This window comes from Caretta caretta, chromosome 1, assembly GCF_965140235.1.
Source record: "Caretta caretta isolate rCarCar2 chromosome 1, rCarCar1.hap1, whole genome shotgun sequence".
In the NCBI taxonomy this organism is placed as follows: domain Eukaryota; kingdom Metazoa; phylum Chordata; order Testudines; family Cheloniidae; genus Caretta; species Caretta caretta.
In genome coordinates this window covers 301,011,302-301,036,878 of record NC_134206.1, presented here as the reverse complement: position 1 = coordinate 301,036,878, position 25,577 = coordinate 301,011,302, and the positions used below count along the sequence as shown (strand labels likewise).

Sequence of the window (25,577 nt, the reverse complement as noted above, 5' to 3'; positions counted from 1 at the left end):
CCGGTGCTTCTCTCCTCCACCACCCCTCCCAGGCTACCTTGGCAGTTATCCCCTTATTTGTGTGATGAATTAATAAAGAATGCATGAATGTGAAGCAACAATGACTTTATTGCCTCTGCAAGCAGTGATCAAGGGGAGGGTGGTTAGCTTACAGGGAAGTAGAGTGAACCAAAGATCGGGGGATTTCATTAAGGAGAAACAAACAGAACTTTTACACCGTAGCCTGGCCAGCCATGAAACTGGTTTTCAAAGCTTCTCTGATGCGCACCGCGCCCTCCTGTGCTCTTCTAACCACCCTGGTGTCTGGCTGCGCGTAACCAGTGTCCAGGCAATTTGCCTCAACCTCCCACCCCACCATAAATGTCTCCCCCTTACTCTCACAGATATTGTGGAGTGCACAGCAAGCAGTAATAACAGTGGGAATATTGGTTTCGCTGAGGTCTAACCAAGTCAGTAAACTGCGCCAGCGCGCTTTTAAACATCCAAATGAACATTCTACCACCATTCTGCCCTTGCTCAGCCTGTAGTTGAACAGCTCCTGACTACTGTCCAGGCTGCCTGTGTACGGCTTCATGAGCCACGGCATTAAGGGGTAGGCTGGGTCCCCAAGGATAACTATAGGCATTTCAACATCCTCAATGGTTATTTTCTGGTCTAGGAATAAAGTCCCTTCCTGCAGCTTTTGAAACAGACCAGAGTTCCTGAAGATGCGTCATGTACCTTTCTCGGCCATCCCACGTTGATGTTGGTGAAACGTCCGTTGTGATCCACCAGTGCTTGCAGCACTACTGAAAAGTATCCCTTGTGGTTTATGTACTCGCCGGCTTTGTGCTCCAGTGCCAAGAAAGGGATATGGGTTCCATCTATGGCCCCACCACAGTTAGGGAATCCCATTGCAGCAAAGCCATCCACTATGACCTGCATGTTTCCCAGTGTCACTACCCTTGAGATCAGCAGATCTTTGATTGTGTTGGCTACTTGCATCACAGCAGCCCCCACAGTAGATTTACCCACTCCAAATTGATTCCCAATTGACCGGTAGCTGTCTGGCATTGCAAGCTTCCAGAGGGCTATTGCCACTCGCTTATGAACTGTGAGGGCTGTCTCATCTTGGTTTCATGCGCTTCAGGGCAGGGGAAAGCAAGTCACAAAGTTCCACGAAAGTGCCCTTATGCTTGTGAAATTTTCGCAGCCACTGGGAATAGTCCCAGACCCACAACACTATGTGATCCCCCCAGTCTGTGCTTGTTTCCCGGGCCCAGAATCGGCGTTCCACCACATGAACCTGCCCCATTAGCACCATGATGCCCGCATTGCCAGGGCCCGTGCTTTGAGAGAAGTCTGTGTCCATGTCCTCATCACTCTCGTCACCGCGCTGATGTCGCCTACTCGCCCTGTTTCGCTTTGCCAGGTTCTGGTGCTGCATATACCACTAGATAATGTGCATGGTGTTTAATGTGCTCCTAATTGCCAAAGTGATCTGAGCAGGCTCCATGCTTGCCGTGGTATGGCGTCTGCACAGAAAAAAGGCGCGTAACAATTGTCTGCCATTGCCCTGACGGAGGGAGGGGTGACTGATGACATGGCTTACAGGGTTGGCTTACAGGGAATTAAAATCAACGAAAGGGGTGGCTTTACATCAAGAAGAAACAAAAACAACTGTCATACAGAATGGCCCCCTCAAGGATTGAACTCAAAACCCTAGGTTTAGCAGGTGAATGCTCAACCCACTAAGCTATACTTCCCTCTAGTATTTCAGGCAGGATTGAATCTCCATTAAAGTTTTCAAGGTGCCCCTGACAGACCTAACCAAAACAATTGTCAGCTGTTGATTTCAAGGGGGGGGGGAGCAAATAAATACAAAACAAATCTGGTCTATTTCTTGTTTTGATCCACTCCATCTATCTTTTACATCTTTGGCTGGCAGCAGACAGTGCGGTAGGACTGCAAGCCACCCACATCTCCTAGCTGCTCGGCAGAAGATGGTGCAATAGGACTGCTAGCTGTCCTCATCTCCTGCTTGCTCACCATAAGGTGGTACAATAGGACTGCCTGCAGGACTAAAGAGAATGACCTGGTAGAGTCACTCCTAATTTAGTCCCTGGGCCCAGGTCTGCCCAGGCGCTCCTGACCGACCTTACCAAGGCGGCCAGGAGCACCTCGGACTCGAAGAGGATGGTTTTCAGGCCTACTGCACCGTCTGCTGCCACCAGGCAATGGGTTGCTGTTGCTGTGTAGCAATGCAGTACCACGTCTGCCAGCACCCAGGAGACATACGGTGACAGTGAGCTGAGTGGGCTCCATGCTTGCCGTAGTATGGCGTCTGCACAGGTAACTCAGGAAAAAAGGCGCGAAACGATTGTCTGCCATTGCTTTCACGGAGGGAGGGAGGCAAGGAGGGCCTGATGACATGTACCAAGAACCACCCGCGACAATGTTTTTTGCCGCATCAGGCATCAGGATCTCAACCCAGAATTCCAATGGGCGGCGGAGACTGCGGGAACTGTGGGATAGCCACCCACACTGCAACGCTCTGGAAGTCAACGCTAGCCTCGGTACTGTGGAAGCACTCCGCCCAGCTAATGCACGTAGAGCATTTTGTGTGGGGACACACACAATCGACTGTATAAAAACGATTTCTAAAAAACCAACTGCTATACATTCGACCTAATTTCGTAGTGTAGACATATAAGAAAAGGCGGTTTGGTTTATTCTTTACTAAACACTGGGGGACGGACTAGTCTGTTTAGAAAAAAAAATGTTTCAGGTGGAATAGCCCCTCCCCCCAATGTGGGAAATCCTTGTAGCAGCGGTAGATGTCTAGGGTCACCTTTCTTTAGCGCACACGCCTGGGATACGAGTGGCTGTTCTCCGTCTCGCGGGCTGTGACAAGTGGCCGGGACAATTGTATTCACGTATCTGCGCTGCACAACCTCCTGAGCCGAGGCGCGCGCACCGTGGCATTAACGAGCCCAGGCGCCCGGGGCGCGCCGCCTCCCCCCCGGCCAGGTGTGCGGGGCAGAGCAGCAGCTCGCCGCCGGCCGCTGCCGTCTGTCCGACGGGCACGCGCGCGCGCGCTCCCAGCCTGCTCAGCTCCCTCCAGGCGGGCGGGCGCGCGCCCCGCAGCACTGTCGGGGGCGGTGGAGAGGGGATAGGCTCGGGAGCGCGCCTGCCGGCGCGCTTTGCTCTAGCCTGCCGAGCGGGGAGGAGGGCCAGGGGCTCGCTGCGGGAGGTGCGCGCCGTACCACCACCCCGAGCCGGGCAGCGGGGCCGCAGCCACCCGTGAGTACCGTCCGCGGGGGGAGCCTGGGGAGAGGCCGCCGCCTCGCCGGGCCCTGTGGCAGCGGGGAGAGGTGGCGCCGCTGCAGCGCCGGGCACGGGGAACCCGCGACCCTCCGCCTCCCGGTGTCCTGCGCCGGCTGCCCCCAAATGCCCAGGCAGCCCGGCGGGCGCGCGCCCAGCTGGACCGCCCCCGCCGGGCTGCCGGGGCTGTGCAGGGCGGGGGCCGGCGGGCACGGAGGGGTCTGCGGGGAGCCTTGCTCCGGGGCGGCTGGCGGGCGAGACCGGCGTCCAGTCCCCCAGGGTTTGTGTGCGCGTGAGCAAGGCACCTGCATGGGTGTGCGGTGGCCCCGGGCTGTGTGGGGAGCTATTTATACACCCACCTCCAGGGACGTGCGCACAGGCGTGTGTGTGTGTGTGTTTCCCTATCGGCGCGGTGCCCGCCGCCCCGGGGTGGGGGTGCCTGTGTGGCTCCCCTGCCTGGCCCTGGCCAGGCTCGTTCCCGCCGGGGCAGCGCTACAGGGGCGGGCTGGGAGGGCTGCCTGGTGCCGGGGCACGGTCTGCCAGCGGCAGGTGGCTGGAGCTGCCTGGGGGCCGGTGTGCGGTGCTCAGTTGGGTGCATGCGGGGGCAGCCTGACCGTGCCGACGCCCGCACTGATGCTGGGACTGGGAGAGTCTCTCCCATCCCTGCTGCCCCCGCCCGGCCACGGCCGGAGACGCTGCGCGCGTCGCGCTCCGTCTCCGCGGACCGGGATCCAGCCCCGCCGGGCTGGCCTCGCACGCGGCGCGCTCCGCTGAGCCGGGGAGGTCGCCATTTCACGCGCAGAGCAGGGGGCAACAGGCTGCCTGCTTGGCGGGGCGCCCGCTTCCCCTGCCTCCCGCAGGCCGCCTTTTCTCACCCTTGCACGTAAGTGGGTTGCAAATGCGCAACGGCGAAGGGAAGGAGCTGCCTCCCTTGGCTCAGGCAGGCCGCTGTAGCTGCTGCCCTGTCCTACCACCCACGCCCCCCCCCCTCCTCCTCCTGTCTCCCTGGCAATACACGGAAGGAGCTGTCTATGCTGAAGTAGCAAACTGCATGGGATTAGGGCTGAAGAGACCCCTGCACGCTGTTAAACGCTTTTCCTGTCCGTAGAGCAGTTTTCTCACGAGTACTGGATCTATTGCTGGGGGATCATTCGCTGCTATTAAAGCATTAGTGAATTATCATGAGTGCTGTTTTTTCTTTTTAGCTGTATCCTGTTATACAGACGGCCATTCGAACTAGACCAGCACAATCTAGTTTAATTTGAAACCTGCCAAATGTATCATTGTAGTTTGGGAGTGTACAATGTATTTAGTAGAACCATTTTATTTTTAACCCAAAGATGCCCTGCAGCTCCATCAATAACTGCCTTTCGGCATTTTCCTTGTGGTTAAATTTATATGCACATACCGGGAAATACAGTGTACTGTATGGTTGCAACAACTTAACGGTACATAGATACTGCGGTGTTCATCTGCACCTTTTCTCTGCTTTTTCCCTTTTAATGGTAACTGGCAGAAAATGAACATAAAGTCGGTGTGGCAAAAGTATTTACCTTTTAGTTAAAAAGTAATAATTAACCTGACCTTGATCTGCTACTATACCATTGAGCACAAAAGGTTATTTTTGAAGTGTTGAATGTATTTCAATCAAGGCCTTATAGTTCAATAGTAAGTTATATCTGATTATCAGGAAAAATCACAAGACTTCCAAGCTGTTAAAAATTTAAGACGATATTGTGCTTCTGTCAAATCGCCAGCGCTGATCCCTATTGGCCATCCGATTAAGAAAGGTCGTGCAAAACGTTTCTTTGGTGTTTGTATTGTGAGGTAAAGGACATAACAATAGTGAGAGACTGTAGTTTGGGAGTCTAATACTGTTAGGGATGTGAATTTTTCTGCTTATGTAGCGTCCAATTTTGCACTCTTTACTCAGACAAAACCTTTTGATTGAGGCAGTGAAGATTAGCACTTTCACTGGTGTTCCCATTCTTCAGCCTTGTAGTATTTCCTTCTCTGTTGCTTTGCTGTTTAGACTCAAATTAAAAATGTGTTTAGTACATAGTGTGGAACAGTGGATAAAAGTTTAAAACCTAATCCTGCACTCATTGAAGTCAATGGTAAAACTTCCATTAATTCCAGTAGCCATATGATCAACTTCTTCATCTTTTCCAGTTGTTTGACATAATTAACATTACACTTTAAAACTGAAATTGATAGGGCTAGGTGCAGAGCTGGGCATTACTCAGTGTCAGTTGGCCTCATTTTAGATTTCAGTTCTCCAGATGTGCTGAGAGAAAAGTCTCAAACTTTGGTCAACAAATATCTATAAATATGTGAGCTGAAAAATGGAAGAAGTTGTTCAGATGGTACAATATTGATATAAAAATTTATTTGAAAACCAATTTGCAGGGGCAACAGACATTCTATTTTTAATTCAAACTATTTTATCTCTTATATTTCCATGTATTTGAGGTAGGTTATATTATAAGCATTTCAGGGAAATCTATATGCAATTAGTTGATGGCTGTACTCATTTTAAAATGTTTAATTACTGAGCAAATGACTTAAATGGTTAAACAAGTGAATATTTTTAATACAAATTACAACAAAAACAAATATTTGAAGTCAGAAATATCTGAAATTATATCTAATCTATGATATAAAATTAATGTAAATATAGGATTTTTTTTATGCTGAGGCCATTGAAATAAAATATTACCAGTTGGGAGAATATATGGGGAAAGAGTCTGATGCCCTTACTATGCAGTTAGTCTCACTGACCTCAATGGGAATACTGGCAAAATAAGAGAACACTCCTTGTGAGTAAGGGCATCAGAATCTGACCTTTACTTAGCATGCTTTTTCTCCAGTGTGGAAAAGATTGTCTGACTGATATTAATTCTGTTGTTGTTAGAGAGAAGGGTTGTAAGAGAGAAAAGGATAATGGTGTAAACATTCAGGTGGATGTTTACTACTTTGCTGGTGCTGCTAGTTAGATCCTGCTGTGTTGGGGTATTGCCTTCTACTGTGGACTCTGCAAAGATGACAGCATAAGCTTTAACTACAAGATTATAATTGTTCAGCAGAGTTAATGGGAGAGCGACAGCATCACCCTAATTCACCTGTTTTATTGGTGTGCAGGATTGAAATTTCAATTCAACAAAGGCGATGATTTTTTTTTTATCCAAAGAAGTGAATCTCTACAGTTACTATTTGAATATAAGAAATACTGAGTCCTAAAAAGGCTAACTGGCCTATTACACAGATTAAACTACAGAATAAATATCAAAAAGCAACGCTAAATAAATCTGTTTTGCATATATGTAGCTACATAGTTTCCCCAAATCACCTTGAATTGAGATATTATTTACCCTATGTTTTTCTTGGCTGTCAGATAACAAAGCCAAACACAATTGAAGCCGACATTGTTATTAAGTGGCATTAGGGCAGGCTGGTAATAGTTCTTATTGCATGTATATTTATGTTCTGTTTTATGTACAGAGCAGGAAAGAAATGGAAAGTAACACTGAAAAATGCATATCCTGGGAGTGTAAACTGAGGGAATGAAGTAGCAGGTCATCTGCTCTGCAATATGCAGTGGATCTGATATTGCCTTCTTGAGTGGGCTGATAGCATGTAGAAAATTCAGTATATTTTCTTTATAGTGATGATTTGCTGAATTTTAAGATAGCAAGCAAATAGTGCCTATTGTGTGTTAACATTAAAGATATTGTCACTTTATGTATACATGTTTGATTAATATTGTAAATTGTACTATTCCTACTATAATTTAAAAGATGTTCTAAGCTTCAGTACATTGCTCTTTAAGGTTGAAATGATGCTCCCTAAGTTTCATCATACTGTTTGTTGGTCAGGAAAGCATAGTTGCAAGCTAGCTATATTGCATTCTTCTGAGCCACTGAAGGCTGGCTGAGCTTTTCAGTTATTTACCTCAATAGAAAACTGAAAGAAAAAAAAGAAGTGAACAAAGGAGGTCTGTTTTGCCTGTCCCACTTGCTGGGTTGTTGTCTTTGCCCTTTTCAGTGAAGGAGTGGGTATAGTTGGGTCAGAGTTGAAGAACACTAGAAAAGGAATTCAGCTCTCATGTCGGAATTTGAATGATAGCTTAGTTTAAGTGCAGAGTGCGTTTGTATGAAGTGAAAAATTTTGTATTTCTGGAAGCTATAAGTGACAGATGGTGGTGGACCAACAGAAAGAGTGCGCTACATAGTATAGCTAGAAATGTGTTCAGTCCCTGATTAAAATGCTCAGTAAAAGTAGAGTTATCTGATGAGATTTTTAAGATTGTTGGTAGTGATGCTAGACACTGTGCAACACTAGACATTTGATTGTGTGAATTAAGGGCAAGCCCTTGCAGCTGGCATACAGTCAGATTTACTCATCTAGCCTAACTGCATTGCAAATATTCGTCTTGACCACTCTTCAGCTTTCCTCTTGTAGTGCTTGTTGAATACATATAGAAATGTTCATCTGGATCTTCTGTTACTTCCTGCGTTGTTTCAGTTTTGAAATGGTTCAATTCATAATGTGATTACAGCTTTCTCCTTGTTAACTTTTAGTATGAAGCATAACAGCTTGAATTATAAAATGTTCCTGTAAGAGCTCACAGTACCCTTTTTCTTCTTTGAGCAACTATACTTAGTATTTGATCCAAATCTCTGTGCAAAAAAAAAAAAAAAAGTCAAATGAGGAAAAAGAACAGTTCAGAAATAGACGTGATAATTTTAAAAAACAGCCGCATTAAAAAAGAGTTTGCCTTTCAAATTGTCAGTTAAACAAGACACAATTAAGGCTAACTTGGCTTCTCTTCTGTTTTTTTTATAAATCTAAACATAAGATCTCTGAATTTTGGTGAGGCATAAGGAAGAATAAGTTAGCTCTAATTAGGTGTTGTTTGCCCGCACCATTAAAATATACTGAGACCTTTTTATTTCAGCTATTTCTAAATACAGTTATTGCTGTAGTTTAATATTTTGCCTTAGAATAAATAGAGTTGATCTGTAACTTAATTGCTGGATACATTAATACCACTGACCTGTATTCAGGTCCTCAATTTAGACAATGTCCCCAAATATGAATATATTAATTTTAAAACATAATTATCCCAGAAAGGGGTTACCAAGATGCTTATAAAAATTAGCGTAGCATGATTTTTCACTATTATAACAATTGTTTCTCATTTTCCCGTCCCCCTCAATATCTCGCCATTCCTGTTTGTTGTCATCCATGCTGTTTGTTTAATTTAGATTGTAAAATACTCTGGGAAGGGACCTGTCTTTTCTTTTTTTTAAGTGGTCAGTAAGATGCTGTTTACACCAATATGAAGATCAGCAAAACATTTTTTTAGCAAAAACACCAATAAAGAGACATTTAATGGTTTAAATGCATTACATTGATTGAAGAAAAAATCAAAATTTGCTACAGGGTTTGGACAGACTAAGGTACAGTATATGACCAGTAGATGCACAAATTAACTTCACACAACGTTTTGTGACCGAGAACTCAATGGTAGTGTGTTAACTCACCTGTAAGGATGAATCATTTAGCAGAAGGCACTGAGTGATGACAACCTCTTCTCCTGCTATTCTCACTGGGGATATTACTGTAGTATGGAAAGTGTATGTGGAAAGGAAAGGCTGTAGAAGTTGGTGGATAGAGAGCAACATCTATTATGTGAAAGGCTGTCATGTAAATGAAAGGGTCAAGGGCAAAAAGTATTGGAGACTTGAATAGAAAGTAGCAATGAAAGTGAGAGAATTGAGAATAAAATACATAAGAGATTTGAGGAGAAAGGACAATAGTTTTTGATGGAGCATTGAGAGTTGAATGGATTGAAGAAGAATGTACACTTTTGGAAACCAATTGGCATGTAAAATTGTGGTATGAATTGGAGAAACAGTGGAAAAGATAGCTAATGAAGGTAAAAGTGAAAAATAGAATAGATCAGGAGGAAAGGTAGAATCCTCAGAAAGAAGTTCAGAAGCAGAAAAGATTAGTTACTTGGGAGAAGAACAGTAAAAGGAATAGAAAGTAGAAAGAGAATTGCTTAGGTATTGGCAGATTTTCAGTTCAGTTATATGGGGCATTACCAGTGCTTAAAACAGGTCATTTAAAGGTTAACAGTGCATGTTCCTATCATTTCCCTGAGAGTACAATCTGTCAGTTAAAAAAGGGCTGTTAAAAGATGTTTGTAATAATTTAATGCAGCTATTATCCCCTCTGGAAAGGCTGGTAACTGGTGGCTGGAGTAGCACATAGTGTAAGTTAGACCAGTGGTTTTCAAACTGCGGGTCGTGACCCAGTACTGGGTCGCAGGATATAAGGCACTGGGTCATGGTGGCTCTGGTCAGCATTGCCGACTGGGTCATTAAAAGTCCTGTTGGAAGTGCTACCCGGCTAAGGGAGGCTAATCCCTACCTGTTCTGATGCCACGCTGCGCCCTGGAAGTGGCCAGCAGCAGGTGTGGCTCGTAGGCAGCAGGGGCTATGGGGCTCTGCACCGTGCCCCAAGCACCGGCTGCGTTCTCCCATTGGCTGGTTCCTGGCCAATGGGATCGGGGGGGGTGGCACTGACTGCAGGCGAGAGCCGCGTGGAGCCACTTGTGCGCCTCCACCTAGGAGCCGGAACTGCTGCTGGCCACTTCTGGGGTGCAGCGTGGTCTGCAGTGCCAGGACAGGTAGGAAGACTGCCTTAGTACCCCTGCTGTGCCAGGAGGCCCCCGAGGTAAGCCCACACCCCAATCCTCTGCCCCAGCCCTGAGCTCCTGAAACCCGGAGCCCCTTCCTGCACCCCAAACCCCTCATCCCCGGCCCCACCCCAGAACCTGCATGCCATCCCCCCAACCCTGCCCAGCATCTTCTCCCACACCCTGAACCCCTCATTCCTGACCCCAGCCCTGAGCCTCTCCCACACCCCAAACCCCTCATCCCCAGCTCTGTTGCGTCTCGGACATCAACAATTTTCTTCAAATGGGTCACCAGAAAAAAAGTTTGAAAATGACTGATTTAGACAGTCCCATGTGCTGTCCAGACTCTCCACAGCACTATGTGTGGCCCTGGTCCTGATGCTCTTTTTCCTGCCCCAGCACACTCCTTGGCTAGTTGAGCTTGTGAGGGGGTATTTGGAAGGACAGCCTGCTGCTGTTATCCTCAATTGCTGTATTGGCTGATACTTCCCCATCCAGAGCTGGGACTTTTAGAGACTCTTTACACTGCTCTGGCATTTTTACCTAGCACATAGGGGCTGGAGTGAGGTTGAGGATCTGACTCAAGTCAATGGAATGCTACTAGCAGTACTGACAAATTCAAAAATTATGTTAATCCCCAAGAAATCATGAGATTGAAAAAAAATGCATTCCTTTTATCTGTCTTTTGGATTTTGTGCTTTCAGGATTCAAATTGTGTCACATATGTTAAGCTTTTCCATGAAAACATGGTGACTAGAAACTTCATCCTTTTAAAATGAAAGCTGAGATTCTCATATAATTGTCTCCAGAAGCTGGAGCTTTAAGTACAGCAATCAGATTGTGAGAGTTGTCAGCATAGCACTAGGGATGGATTTGGTCCAGTATGTACAGCAACAGATATCAAAATTAAAAAAACTGAATGTGTGCATATATATAATTCACATGCACAATGAAGAGGCTTGATTCTCCTGTTTCTCCCATCAGTGTAAATTAGGAGTGACTCCAGTAGAGTTATGCTGGCTTTTGTATCCATGTAAGTGAGAGGAGAAACGTGCATTTCAGTTTTGGTTGCTGCAGAAGTGAGCTGAGAGTTGGTGACTCTTTGTGACTTAAAAATAAAATGCCAGGCCTAGCTCAAAAGTTAATGTCGATAGAAAGATTTGTCTTACATATTTATAGTGTGCCCATCGCTACGGTATATAGGCATCCATATAAGTGTTTTGTCCTTCTGTTTTCGGAAGGGAATTTCAGATATTGTGTGGCACATGTGGACAGGGTTTGCATACTTTTCCCTTCTCAGTTTGATTGGGCTGGAATATTTGAAGCCAACCCCTAATTCAAAGTTATTCTCCCTAGTTATATCTTTAAACCTTATAGTGGCAGCAGAGTTTCTCAGACCATGTCTTGGTTACCTTTTATAAACCTAAACGAATAAATGTAGTCTGGTCAGGAAATACAGCCTTAGGTGCCTGTCTTCAGGCAACTGTATTTGAAAAATGCTGACCACTTAGAAAATGTTGTTGTGGAGCAAGCTGTATAGTCCAGCGGTGGGATTAGAATGGAGGAGACAGAATTGAGAAGAAGGTGCCTGTAGCAAACAGAAACTAGAGGGAGGCTGGAAAAAAGCATAGTGGAATCAGGAAGATGGGGTCTTGGAGGAGAAAGAACTGAGAGCAGAGACTACGGGCTTGGAACAGAGAAGATGAAAGTCCAGTTCGTAAAGGTGCAGAGGGAGAAGACTGATGAGATGCTGACAGTAGACAAAGTCCAGAAAGGAATATAGTTTCATCTATGCTACAGAACAAATTGATATATGTTTAACACATTCTGAGTAATTTCCATTAAATGGTTTGTTTAAATCACTTCTGTATATTGTTAGAACATTTAAAATAATTAGAAATATTTCTTTAGGGTTTCACAAAACCTAAACCCCCGTGATCTTCTGTTTCAAGTGCTGTACCTTTAAAAAGCAAGCATGACAGTAATGGGGACCTACAAGAGGGACATGAATATTCATGTGGGATTTTTTTCTTAGTTGAATTGAAAGATGAGCTAGAAGCATTTTGATGTGCAAAATAGAAAGCTTGCTCTTGGCCAAGGAAGAGTTCAGAGAAACCTTCATAGGGTGGAACATATAACCTGGTTTTATCGTCCCTTCTTGACTGTATCTATTGTAATCCAAGGCCAAATGAAAACATAAAAAAAAAATAAGGGGAGATTCCTTGTAAAACAGCAGTTGATAAAGGAATATTTTATACAGTAAATGATATAAAATAAATGCAATTAAATAGAAATATGAAATATTCCAAAACTTGTAGGTGATGGATTAAAACCTGGACCCTTTTAGAGTAGGAATTACAAGCTCATAGGAATGTTTGCAATTTATAATACCAGTTTTATTTACATAGTCAGCAGCAAACCATGTAAACACACATGGCTTCCAAAAATACAAAATGCAAAACTATGATTTCTTGTAAAAACATCAAAGCACTGTTTTTATGAATGGCACAATTAACTGCCAATCAGAATTTATCTGGACTGCCAAACAGAGCAAGTTGGTGCAAGATCTCACTGTAGCAGAATAGTACAAGTTCTACTAAATCTCTTAAAAAGCATTTATTTATTTAAAATATAACTTAATCACACACCTGTTGTTCTCTGCAGGTCAATTAACACGAGCTGGCCATTGACTAGTTAGTTTCTTGATCCAGATTGTGATGATTATGCATCACATTCATATTGGGGCTAAGCTTTTGAAAAAAGAACATAGATTTATGGAGAGATAAAAACAGCTGTATAAGAGTAGGAAGGAGAGCAATTGTTTAGAGTGATCCAAAACGGTATAAGTAGGAGAAACTAGATCAAATTAAGCAAAGGAAAGCTTGTTCTGAACATCAAAAACATCATATTTGTATTAGACTATAGAATAGTCTCCAAAGGCAAATAATGGAAGTTCTTCCACTTGAGTCATTTACAAATAGCCAGGACAAAACACTCTGAAACAAGTCTATACAGATATGGAGATTGAGAAACTTAATACGAACTATATATTTGTTTTTTCCGCTCTAATTTCTATAATTCAGTGATGATTGAGATGTGTAGCACATGTGCAATCCTGTGATAGCAAAAGGAGTTGTGAGTGGCTGCAGTTACAGTCTGCCATCAGACCATTACTCTAATTTGTTCTGTCCTGGCTTCTTGCCTCTGCAGCTTATTCGATTTGGGAATCTTATACCGACTTACTGATTAAAATCTATAGTGTATATTTTGAGTTTGCTGTGTTTTCTTTTTCCTTGGGTCCAGATGGGGCTTGGAGCACACAACACAATATGTTTTTTTTTGTTCCATATCTCCAAATCTTTTTTTGAACACATCAGAAAGCAGTCTGGTTGTTTGTATCCTTATTCTTCCGTCTGAGGCTTACACTTGCATCTTGTATGATTGTACTGTGACATTACCAGGGTACAGTCTGGACTGATGGACACCTGTGTCCTCTCAATCCTCTAACCTGGGGTGCCTTTTATACTGTTTCGCTGTGAGAGCAACCACTCCTGAACTGTGCCCACACAACCTCCAGTATGTAAATCACTCCCAGTTATATTGTATGAGTGCTACAGCCAGCCACTCATGAATTACATTGCAGAGTAATACCAGCAAATTCCCAGTCCCCCACTTGCCCCCAGAAATGTGCATCTTACTACTGCCCAGCACTCTCATGGACAATACAAGCTCATATAAAGCCTGTCATTTTATTAATAGAAAATGATATGCTCAAACCCTGTTATCTCAGATGGAGTTTCCCAAACACTTCAATCCAAACACTGGTTAAGATAAAACAGTAAAACAAGTTTATTAAGTACAGGAAGAAAAATTTTAAGTGATTACAAGTAATGAGGCATAAAAGTAAGAAGTGGTTACAAGAAAATAAAAGGTAAAAAAAACCTAACGTCTAACTTAACAAGCTAAATGAATTCAAAACAAAGGGTCTCTCTCACCACGTGGTTCAGCAGTCTTGCTGGCTGGAACCCTTTCAGCGAGGACTCTTCCCCCAGTTCAGTGTTACTTTCCTTGTCCTTAAGGTGGTGTTGATGCCACGCGCAGAGAGAAAGGGAAGAGTATTTTGGGTCATCTGTTCCCTTTATCATTCTCTTTTTTTTCTTTGAAAATAATCTCCAGCTGGGGTTTAGGAGACAGAAGGTCAGTGGAGATGGGAACATCCAGCTGTTCCTTTGCCAAGATGTAAATTTCTCGCTCACACCCTTTTCCCTGCCGACGAATGGCCGGTTAACCAGGTGATTGTCAATTTGATTTTGTTGACACCTGGCTGAGGTGTCAGTTTGCCTTTTGTCTCTGAGACACTGGTTTATGCCTGCTTTTCTAAACTTGGAACATGTCTCAGTGATATCATACAGTAGAATTTTATAGATTTACATAGAACGTTGCCACAGATATTTTACCAGGACAACAATGATCAGCAGATTGAGTTTTCAGATGATACTTCACGAGGCATCCTTTGTACAAAATTTATCATCTTGTAAAAGGGGAGAACATAGGAATACAGACTGTCACAAATACCATCTTGATCCATGACAGTTTGTGATGCAAAATGTGAATTAGAGGAGGATTCAGTGCAGTTAAGTTAGGGTAGTGCGTATACATGGGGAGTTGAGCCAACATTTTCTGGAATATATTGGTGACTCTATTGGTCAGACTGTCTGATACTACGTGAATTCTGGGTTGTCTCAGGTTTGTGCTTTCAGTGTATTTCAGTGTTTAGAAGCTAATTTTGACATAGTGGAGTGAACTGTTAGAGCTACTGAGTTGGCTTTGTTGAACTGTGGTAAGTTCTTTGAGAAAGTGAGAGAAGAAAAGGGAAAGAAGGAACTGTTGCCTTGGAAGATGCACAGTGTTTGCAGTCTGTTACATTGGGACTCTGTACATTTGGTGGAAGGGATTTAGGGAGTCTGTTTAGCTGGAGCAGAGAACATTAAGCCAAGAACATATGAGTAGTGTACTTCAGATAATCATATTTAGTACTGACAGGTTTCAGAGTAGCAGCCGTGCTAGTTGCATCCGATGAAGTGAGCTGTAGCTCATAAAAGTTTATGCTCAAATAAATTTGTTAGTCTCTCTAAGGTGCTACAAGTACTCCTTTTCATATTTAGTACTGTCAATGTTAATGGTGCTCTGTAGGGAAAATAATAGACACAACAGCCTTTGACCAAAAAAGTTTACAACATAGACCAGCCAAAGTAGGATATAACAGTTGAAATAAGGGAGGGGGTGGAGAAATCATTGGTGAGGGAGCCAACATAGGCAGGAATAATGGGAAAAGAGTCACAGATGACAGTAATGGGTACAGTATAAAAACCTAAATAGAATACAGTAAAATGTGAAGATAAATTTGAAAGAGGAGGAAATAGCAGGTAAATGGCAATCAAGAAGTAGAAAGACCATAATAAGCTCAAAGGACTGTATAAAAGTAGGTGTGAAGCTAAGAGTGGGTGAGTGTGTGGCCCAAAGGGTATGTCTATGCTGGACTGTTTTTACCTGGAGTTAATTGATTGTCAGTTAGGCTTAGGCTAGGGTAACAAACAATTTTATCCTGGAACTAGTGCTTGTAGATGCTTGTTGTAGACAAGCTCACCATACATGTTAGCATTTGTAGGAGGAAATGAAAGCACTGTGAACACTAATTTGCAAGGGCAGTACAGATCTCAAAAATCCTCTTGCAGCGTGATCTGCTGCACTCAGATTGAGGGAATAGGTAGAAGAGGATTTGAAATTAGACTCTATAGCCTAGTTATGCACAGAAATCTTAAAATAAACATCCATGAGAGGGGACCCTGCCTTTTAATAACTAGCTAGAATATTGTGTGACCTTTCTTTCATCTTTGGTAAATGTTAAAAACCTCTAAAGGAGTCCGCCTTGCTTAAATAATAGACTGAATAGGTTCTCCAGTGCTTTAATGGTTAGAGTATTTGAAATGACACTGCAGTTTAGCAGAGGAACATGTTCAGTAGTGTGAGGTGCAGAAATAATGCTGATACGTAGATTTATATAGGAAAAGGAGGACTTGTGGCACCTGAGAGACTAGCAAATTTATTTGAGCATAAGCTTTCGTGTGCATGAGCTGTAGCTCGTGAAAGCTTATGCTCAGATAAATTTGTTAGTCTCTAAGGTGCCACAAGTACTCCTTTTCTTTTTGCGAATACAGACTAACACGGCTGCTACTCTGAAACCTGTAGATTTATATGTCTAACATCTACTAGATGATGAAAGGTGGATATCACAATTAATTTTATAAAACATGTACGTAAATTATTTCAATATATGCTTTTATCAGTTGCAGGTTTTAACTGTGGTTGTGTGAATTAATATTCAGAATAACACTGTAGACTGTATATAAACAATTATCCAATTGTGATGGCTAGAGTATGCAATAAGCTACATTTCTGACCGTACCTTAAATGTGTGTGTGCTTGTTTATTTTGATATATATTAGTAGTATTTGGAACCCATTTGATGCTGTGAGTGCTCATACACTGAACTACAATTTGCAATACCAAATGCAGTTAGTATATTTAAATAGTCTGCCTTGCAACACTGATCCTTTGATTTTTGGTGTGTAATGTTTAGAGAGCCTTTCAGTTGTTTCTTGAACCACCTATAAGCCCTAAATGTTTGTGAAAACAGATGGGCAAAGCATTTTCTGACTGACCAGGGTTCTTGTGTTTTTTATTTTTAATAATATTTTTGACCTCAAAATAACCCACTGCTTTTCTGAAAGGGAAAAATAAAAACCTTGAAATTATCAGTTGGGAGGTGGGTTGACAAAAATGAACCACCAAACCCAAATTTTGAGATTAACTTTGAGCATTTTCTTCTCGCAAAAGGACACGTTGTTCAAAATGGAAAAAAAACTTGCAATGCTGTAAGTTATACTCAGGAACATAGGCCTTACTAGTTAATAGATTGAGGATTTAGCTGTTGCCATTATTCAGTGTTTGCCCTTATTCTCCAAACAAGCATCACTAGTGGCAGAACAGGAGCTTCAGGACAGCATGTGACTGCTTTGGTTTTCCTTCCCCCATAAGCAGAAGGATTAGCACCCCATCATAAGCACATCCTGAGGCTCTTTTTCTTGTCTTTGCCTGGGGGCCTTTGCCTCTCCAATCCTATGCTGGCATTTAACGCAGGTATAAGAAAATAGTTAGACATCTAAATTCTATCTTGTATGCCTGTAATTCAGTGGTCTCCAACCTTTCTATGCCCAAAATCACTTTTTGAATCTAAGGGCAACCCAGCCTCTACCCTGTCCCTTCCCCAAAGCTCTGCCCCCAAAGCTCATTTCCCGCCCCCCCGCCCCGGTCACTTGCTCTCTCCCACCCTCATTAACTTTCACCAGGCTGGGGCAGGGGGCTGGGGTTCAGGAGGGGGTGCAGGCTCTGGGCTGGGGCCAACGGGTTCGCAGTGTGGGAGGGGGCTCTGGGCTGAGCCTGAGGCAGGGGGTTGGGGTGCAGGAGGGGGTGAGGGTGCAAGCTCTAGAAGGGAGTTCGGGTGCAGGAGGGGACTCTGGGCTGTGGCAGAGTGTTGGGGTGCAGGAGCAAGTACAGGGTGTTGGCTCTGGGAGTGGGGTCAGGGCTGGAGAGGAGGGTTGGGGTGCAGGAAGTGGTTTGGGGTGCTGGCTCCGGAAGGGGGCTCAGGGTAGGGTTTGGGGTGCAGAAGAGGGTATGGGGTGCTGGCTCCGGGAGGGGGCTCAGGTAAGGGGATTGGCATGCGGCCTCCAAGCCAGGCAGCACCTGCTTCCGGAAGCTCCCGGTTGGCAGCGCGGTGAGGCTAAGGCAGGCTCCCTGCCTACCTCAGCTCCACCATGCTCCTGAAAGGGACCAATGGGCCCCTGCGGACCCTGTGAGGTATGGGGGCACGTGGCTCTTTGCGCTGTCCCTCTTTGTAAGCACCACCCCCGCAGCTCTCCCAGCCAATGGGAGCTGTGGGGGCTGTGCTTGCAGGCAGGAGAAGCGCGTGGAAAGAGATCCCTGCCCCTGAGGCTGCGCTGGACATTTCCGGGAGTGGCGTGGGGCCAGGGTAGGCCGGGAGTCTCCCTTAGCGGCAGCCACACTGCACTACCGGAGATCGCAATCAACTGGGAGATCCTCTAGGATCTCCCAGTCAATCGCGATTGACTGGTTGGTGACCACTGCTGTAATTGATAGTAGGTGTGTCATTGCAGATGCAAGGTTTAAAAGCCTTCTTAAAAAAAAGTTCCCCATTTTTTCCTAAGACTGTGACCAGTTCAGGAACTCCCCCAGAAGAAATACTCTTTTAAAAAAAATTTGCTGCCAAGATAGATGTTTGTGTATGAAAACAAGAAAATGTTCATATAAACTAGTAATTGCAAATTATTAAATGACTAGTTGCAGTTAAAAAAAAATTAAAGTAGGACCTGCCAAATGTTCACATCAGGCATAATAAATACCCTGTTCTTCTGTTGTTCGGCAGATCTTAAATTCTTTTAAAATGCAACATGAAAGAACATGTATTGTTTAAAGTACTTCTTTCTTCAGAAGACCTTTATGTATAATACCTTGCTTGTCAGAAAGTTTTCTGTTTTTTAAAAAAAGCAGGATTTGTATCTGTTAATATTATTCACTCTTGAGAAAATGAAGGCTTGTATTTATACCCAGCTAGTTTAATTTTTGAATAGAGCTTCAGTGTGCGGGGACTAAGAACTATATTGTCAAGAAGATAAAATGCCCAGCAGCTGGCTTTGTGAGACAGCACCACTATCCAGCTTGAAGGACCAGAACAGCCATCTTCTCTTAACTAACTTCATCAACAGTCTGAATAAATGATACAACCTATTGTAAATCTAATTATGCAGTAGCTTATTTACAAGTATAAAATTTGGCTCAGGGAGTAAGTGAATGCTGGGATTTAATTCTGTGAAGTTCTGAAGCATCCAAAGTAAAAGAGCTTTCTGTGCACATCTGCTTTTAATGATATTTTAACATCAAATTATTGGAGATTTATGGTGATACAAGAAGCAGGTATTTTGGATGAAGGGAGGGGAGCGAATTCAAAATTCATAGGGCTTTCTTAGAGAGAACGTGGCCAGCAGCCCCTTCTCAATTATATAAGCAGTGCTTGAGCTCAGGTTCCTCTGCTGATCTCAACTTTGGTGTCATGGCACAGGGTGATATTCTCTCAGGTAGATAGAGGTTTAAGCTGTTTAGGATCTAAAAGGTAAGGCCAACACCTTAAACGCCACCCAGAAATACACAGGCAGCCCAGTGTAGGTCATGAAGCACAGGCTCACTATGCTTAAGATGGGATATCTGCTTACTAAACAGCCACTGTGCATCAGGCTCAGATTCCACATCCTTTTAAAGGTGTACCCTATGTAGAGTTCATTGCAGTTGGTTAATCTTGAAGCAACAACGATATGGATAATGGTTCAAGGTATCTATCTGAAAGAATGTGTCACAATCTTTTGGCTGTACAGAAATGATAAGAAGCTGATTTGGCTGCAACTGCTATCTGCTCGAGCAGCTGGCAATTCAATGAGACTCTTAACCTGCAAAGCTGTACAACAAATGACAGGTGCGCACCCTCATTTGAATATTCTATATTCTCTCTGTATCCTCCAGCTGCATATGTGAAGACCCAGATAATTTAGATAGTACACATTCACTTCTGTGAACAGTACCCTTTTAAAAAAAATGTTTAGCTATCAAAGTATGTGCATAAACATGGACACTGTCTGTTTGGTTCTAGTGTGTAGGCGTATGTGCAGTTATTTCAAAGTCACTTTAGACTAGAGGTCTGTTACTGATCTGGCACCAGTGTAAATGGAAATTAACAATGAAGTTAATGTTGAATCAAGCCTTTGATCTCTTGTTCTTTCATTCATTTATAGTTTGATACTACTTTGACACTATAAATATTTCCATATACTTTAAAGTATTACCCCAAGATGTATTCAGAATGCAATCTGAAGAATAGAAAATAGGCTTATGCATTAAACATTAGTGAAGCAACACCAATTCAGGTTAATTCAACTGATTGTGCCAGTTGAGTTGTTTTGAGGAATAATTTAAATTAACATTTCCCAAAAGGGGAGAATATAGTTTTGTCTCTCCAAACAACATTTTAAGCAGATAGTTTTCTGTCAAACTGTGGTCTAAAAGTTCTCTCCTTATCTTGTTTTTCCTAATGGACAAAGTTGAAAACATTTGTGGGAAAGTGTAGGGACACTATTTTACATTTTTATGTGATGGCATTTTGTATCTTAATTGCAACCTTATCTTGTATTTTTATATGCAGTAAGTGGCAATAATGGATGCACTGTTTTAAATAAGGCAATCATCCAGTTCCTGAATGCAGAGTCTAAAAAGTCAGAAGTCATTATCCTGATGACAGAACCAGAAATCCTAAGTAAAATGTATAATAGTGCCGATATCCCTTTTAATACCGTACATCTTTTTAAAGTGCTTAGAAAGCATAAGACAGTGAAGCAATAGAGCTGAATAGTGCAGAAATTAATTCAAAGCTTGGAAGCAGCCATATTTTGCAAATTTAAAGAGGACACTTTTGATTTGAAAATAAATGGAAGACATTTTGCTAGTGGCTTGAAATTTGTTGGGGCTTTTTCCTGTCCTTTCCCTCATTTTTAGATTGTGTTAACGCTTTACTTTAGATCATTTCACAGAAGAGGCATATAAACACAGCATGGTGTGTATAGAGAGGAAGCGTACATGATGGTGTGATGTGGGCTAAAGGTTTAATTTAATTTGCATGAAGTCAGAATGACCACATTACAAATGAGTGGTAAAACATTGGCTGAGTTGTACATGTCATTTCAAAAAGTGTGAGTAAAACCTTTAAATCACACCACTGTGTATTCTTTATAAGCCACATATGTTGTGTAAAAAAAACCCAAACAACCTGTTCTAGGAATGTTTTACAGAGGATTTAAAAGTATTATTGGGACATTTTTTTTGACCTTCTTTAGTTACCATCAGTCCAAATGTACAGAGTTCAGAGGAAGCCACAAAAACTTAAAATGATATAAAATAGCTTTTCTAAACTGAAAATCACTCTGGACACCAAGAGCTAGAAGCAAGTGCTATTTGTTTCTTTGGAAAGCTGGGAAATCTTCTCTTGTCAATGGTATAAAGCTCGCATTCTAGCCTTGCAGTGACATGAGATACTGTATCTTAAACCTCTCAAGAATCCAGAGAGGTTTAAGATACAGTATCTCATGGAAGGAAAAGAGCTATTCCACATTTGGAAAGAAATTAGGGGAAAAAATTGGTAGATTATTTTAAAAATTTGGAGTTGTTTGAAGGTGCTCAGTGGTTTATTTGTTAAAAATAGTCCTGGAGCAGATGGGCAAAGGGCAGATATTGTGGTAAAAGACACAAATTGCATAATCATGTGATTTTAAAAACATCACTTTAATTAAAATTTCACATTTATCAGCAGAATATTCCCACCACTAATGTGATGTGTGTGGCTGCATGTCTGTCGGATGTATTTCAAAATATAAAAAGGCATATCCTGATCTCTAGATGCCTTGGACTTAATTTTAAAAACACAGTGACATAAAAACCCAGCAGCAAATATACTGGATGAGAGCAATTCGTGGATTGGATATAACAATAGTGAATTTAATAATCAAATGGATCTGATGTTATAAGTATTTTTAACAGGATTACAGGATGCAAATGGCTTTATGTAAGATGGATTACCCGTGCTTTTAATATTTGATCATTTTAGGGGTAGATGCCTGCATTTTATACACAACCTAGTACATTGAGTTTGGAAAGTGGTGTTCTTCTGATTGGAATCCTAGATATATTTTTAGTTCTCTTTTCACAGTTTAAAGCGTTGAATTTAAAACCTGTGAGTAGTTATTTTAATAGCTTTCAAAATGGATAGCCTCTTTGGGTATGTCTGCCTGGCAATTTAAAAACCCATGGCTGGCTTGTGCCAGCTGACTTGGGCTTGTGGGCTCAGGCTAAGGGATTATTTAATTGCAGTGTAGATGCTTGGCCTTAAGCCTGGGCTCGAGGACCATGCAAGGAGGATCCCAGAGCTCAGACTGTAGCCCGAGTCAGATTGTCTACACTGCAGTTAAACATCTCCTTAGCCTGAGCCCTGCAAGCCCGAGTCAGCTGGCACAGGCCAGCACCAGGTGTCTAACTGCAGTATGAATGTACCCTTAGTTTTTGAGTTTCGCTTCAATAGGTATCAGACTATCACTTTGTGTACTTTTCCTAAGGCAAAGAATGTACATGGCCATTCTACATAGTTGTCAAAACAGCACCACAAAACACCTAATGTATGCTGTATACAGGAGACATTTTGGGGATAAAATGTCGTACAATGAACAAGATCAGTGAACTGTTAGTTTTGGAGTGAAGTACATGGAAAATGTCATGAGCAATTAAACTCCAAAGAATGTCTGAAAAGTCTCATACTTCCAGTACTGCAAGTTCTTGACCTTTTGGTAAATGAAATTTCAGGAAGCTTGCAGCTGGCACAGAAGGGTTGCTTCATGTGGCACTGCATTGTTGGTGGTGCTTTATTCTGTGAATGCTTATAATATGCCACTCCCTATTAGGGGAAAGGAGAGTTACCTTCTTTTAAGGTAATACAACTCTCTTTGGAAAGCTGAAGACTTTGAAATCCATGGAGGAATCATTTTTTATTAACAAATTTAACTGGAAAGATGCCAAATAGTTGACATTTTTGACTTTTATGCTAGTTTGAACTAATTCTTTTGTCTCTGATTTGTCAGCATTTGTAAGGAGATAACTATGCTCAGAGGAGAACTGTGATACTGCTTCCTAGTGCTAGCATCATGGTCCCTACCAAGCCAGCTATTTATGCTGCTGTACTCCTGTGGAGGAACACTTCTAGTGCACTGCAGTGTGTACCATTTAGATATAGGCTGACGGAAGGAGGCAGCATTGAGGCTATACAGAACGTAATGACTTTGACCACTGGGAGCACTTAATGGATATTTATGTAATATTGCACATCAGAAGTGTGCAAGAAAACTATAATTTCAGCTGGTTTTAATTAAAGGGAATCAATACCATTATCTTTCTTTTCTCTTTTTCTTTCAACTGCTAGTAATGCATTCTCATAAGAAATGTGAGCACAAGTTGCAGATTACGATTAATTGCAGCTGACCTGATGGCTGAGTGGAAGAACAGAATTCTGTTTCACTTGGATCAAAATATGGGTTCTAGTGCTGTCAACCAGGAGTTGAATTGTTATGATGACAGCATAGGCTGCCTCTACAGAAGGGAGTGCCTTGTGTTGCGCTCAATCTACCCCCTCAGTCTGAAGTTCAGATTTAGTTATTGAAGGACTCCATACGGAGCAACACTAAAACCTGCAAGACCAGAGGAGGTGGGGATGCTGTGAGTAGGCTCTTTGACAAGTGGTGAAAGTAACAAATGGAAACATCTTAGAAAACCTCCCTTAAAATGGTTAAGTATGGAATTTACACTTTGAAAATCCAGTGTGGTGGGAGGTACCCTGGTTTCATTAAGTAGACCCCAAATTCCAAACCATGTGCCTGAGAACCCTTACCTCCCCCTAGGACCAGATCACCTGGTGGTTCCCTTCAACCCTTGAGGAAAGAGGAATTAACCCCACAAACAGATGGTCCACTGAGTTATGAAACAGCACTTTTATCTGGTTAGCAACAAACCCTTGATTAGTACAAGACAGTATGGGCAGGGGGAAGGAGGTTGGCTATGGGGAGTCTCATATACCTCCAGCCAGTGGTGAGCTGGAGCCGGTTCGGTAGAACCGGTTGTTAAATTTAGAAGCCCTTTTAGAACCGGTTGTTCCGTGAGGGACAACCAGTTCTAAAAGGGCTTCTAAGTTTAACCGGGCAAAAGTGGTGCCTTAGGCGCCAACTCCATGGGTGCTCCAGCCCTGGGAAAAAAGGGGCAGCTCCCCGCCCCACCCCCGGCCCCAGCTTGCCTCCTCTTCCTCCCCTGAATGTGCCACCCCACTCTGCTTCTCCGCCCCCCCCCCCCGGCTTCCTGCGAATCAGCTGTTCGCGCGGGAAGCTGGGGCGGGCTGAGAAGCAGGCCACGGCTTCCTGCTCAGGTCCAGGGAGGCGGAGGTGAGCTGGGGTGGGGGGGGACGTGAGGAGGGCCGCTCCCCGCCCCAGCTCACCTCCGCCACCCTCGGCCTGAGGGGGAAGCTGCCGCCTGCTTCTCAGCCCTCCCAGGCTTCCCACCAAACAGCTGACTCGCGGGAAGCCGGTGGGGGGCACGGAGAAGCAGAGCGGGGCGGTGCATTCAGGGGAGGAAGCGGAGTGGAAGTGAGGTGAGCTGGGGCTGGGCGCGAGGCAGGGAGCTGCCAGTGGGTGCTCTGCACCCACCAAATTTTTCCTGTGGGTGCTTCAGCCCTGGAGCACCCAGGGAGTCGGCGCCTAAGGTGCTACTTTTGATATGATCAGTGGGGGGAGCGGCCCCCCAGCTACGCTCCCCCACCCCTAGGAGCCAGAGGGACCTGCCGGATGCTTCCTGGGAGCTGCCCCAGGTAAGCACCCCGGGACTCCCCACCTTGCCTCCCGGCAGGTGCCTCTGGCTCTTAGGGGTGGGGTGGTCACCCACTACGGTGGCCCACGAGACCCTTTTGCCCGGTTTTGGGGGCAGTCGGGACAGGGGAGGGGGGTGGATGGGGCAGGGTGGGTGGGGGTGGGAAAGACCCCCTCATGGGGTGAGGAGGGAACCCATTGTTAATATTTTGGCAGCTCATCACTGCCTCCAGCCCCAGCAGTAGCACAGTGTATTGAGTCCCCAGTGCCTAGCTGTAGAGGAATGCTCTCCAACCTGATAGAGGCCCCTAGCCTTAGTCTCTTAGTCCTAAACAGGGTGCCTCCTACACCATGCACTGGTGCTTGAGTACCATGTGAGCTCAGAGGGTAAAGCCCAGTCTCTGCTGCATTGCTTGGTGTCTGACTCCATGATTACTGTGCTGATCAGGACGCCTGTGTTAGGTGCAGACTGGTTATGCCTGTGCGCCTGGCCTGTTTCCTGAGCCAGTCCCATAGCCCTGTATTCAGGCTGTGTTTGGGCCTGCTTCCTCTAGCGGCAGCAGCCACATGTACTCAGGCCTGAGCATATTTCCTTTCTCCAGGCCTACCTCTGACTGCTGATATGCCTACAGCCAGTCAATTGGCCTGAAGCCAGTTCCCTATCCTTGCTTGGTCCAGCTGCAATCCCACTCTGGAATGGGGAATTTCTCCCTTTCAGTGTGGTAGTGGGCTGGCAGCAGGAAGTCAGGATGGGATTTCCTCCCAGTCCTCTGTCTACTAACAGTGCTCCAAGGCCAGCTCCCCTCTCTACTTACCCCTTAAGACTTGTGGGAGTAGGGCTGCTTCTTTCGCACTGCTGCTGATCTGTTGAGTGAGGGCTTCATGCCAGATAAACTGCCAAACCTTCCCAAATCACAGTCTGAGATGATTACCCTGTAACATGGCTGCTCTATGGTAAAGTCCTTACAAAATTTTACATTAAAGATTAAATATGG

At 44.0% G+C, this 25,577-nt stretch overlaps 1 protein-coding gene across 25 annotated transcripts in view; it reads left to right on the top strand.

Annotated features, from left to right (window-relative positions):
* Window positions 1–3,143: 3,143 nt before the first annotated feature.
* The window catches only part of NRCAM (neuronal cell adhesion molecule), a 294,853-nt gene continuing 272,419 nt past the window's right edge, over window positions 3,144–25,577 (top strand). For 24 of the 25 annotated variants that reach the window (XR_007354620.2, XR_007354621.2, XR_012666501.1 and 21 more), the window contains exon 1: window positions 3,144–3,282. The gene's annotated coding sequence lies outside the window, so the exon portion shown is untranslated. Of the gene's footprint in view, window positions 3,283–4,046; window positions 4,187–25,577 lie in introns of those variants that run through there. The other variant, XM_048836034.2, reaches the window with a different exon arrangement.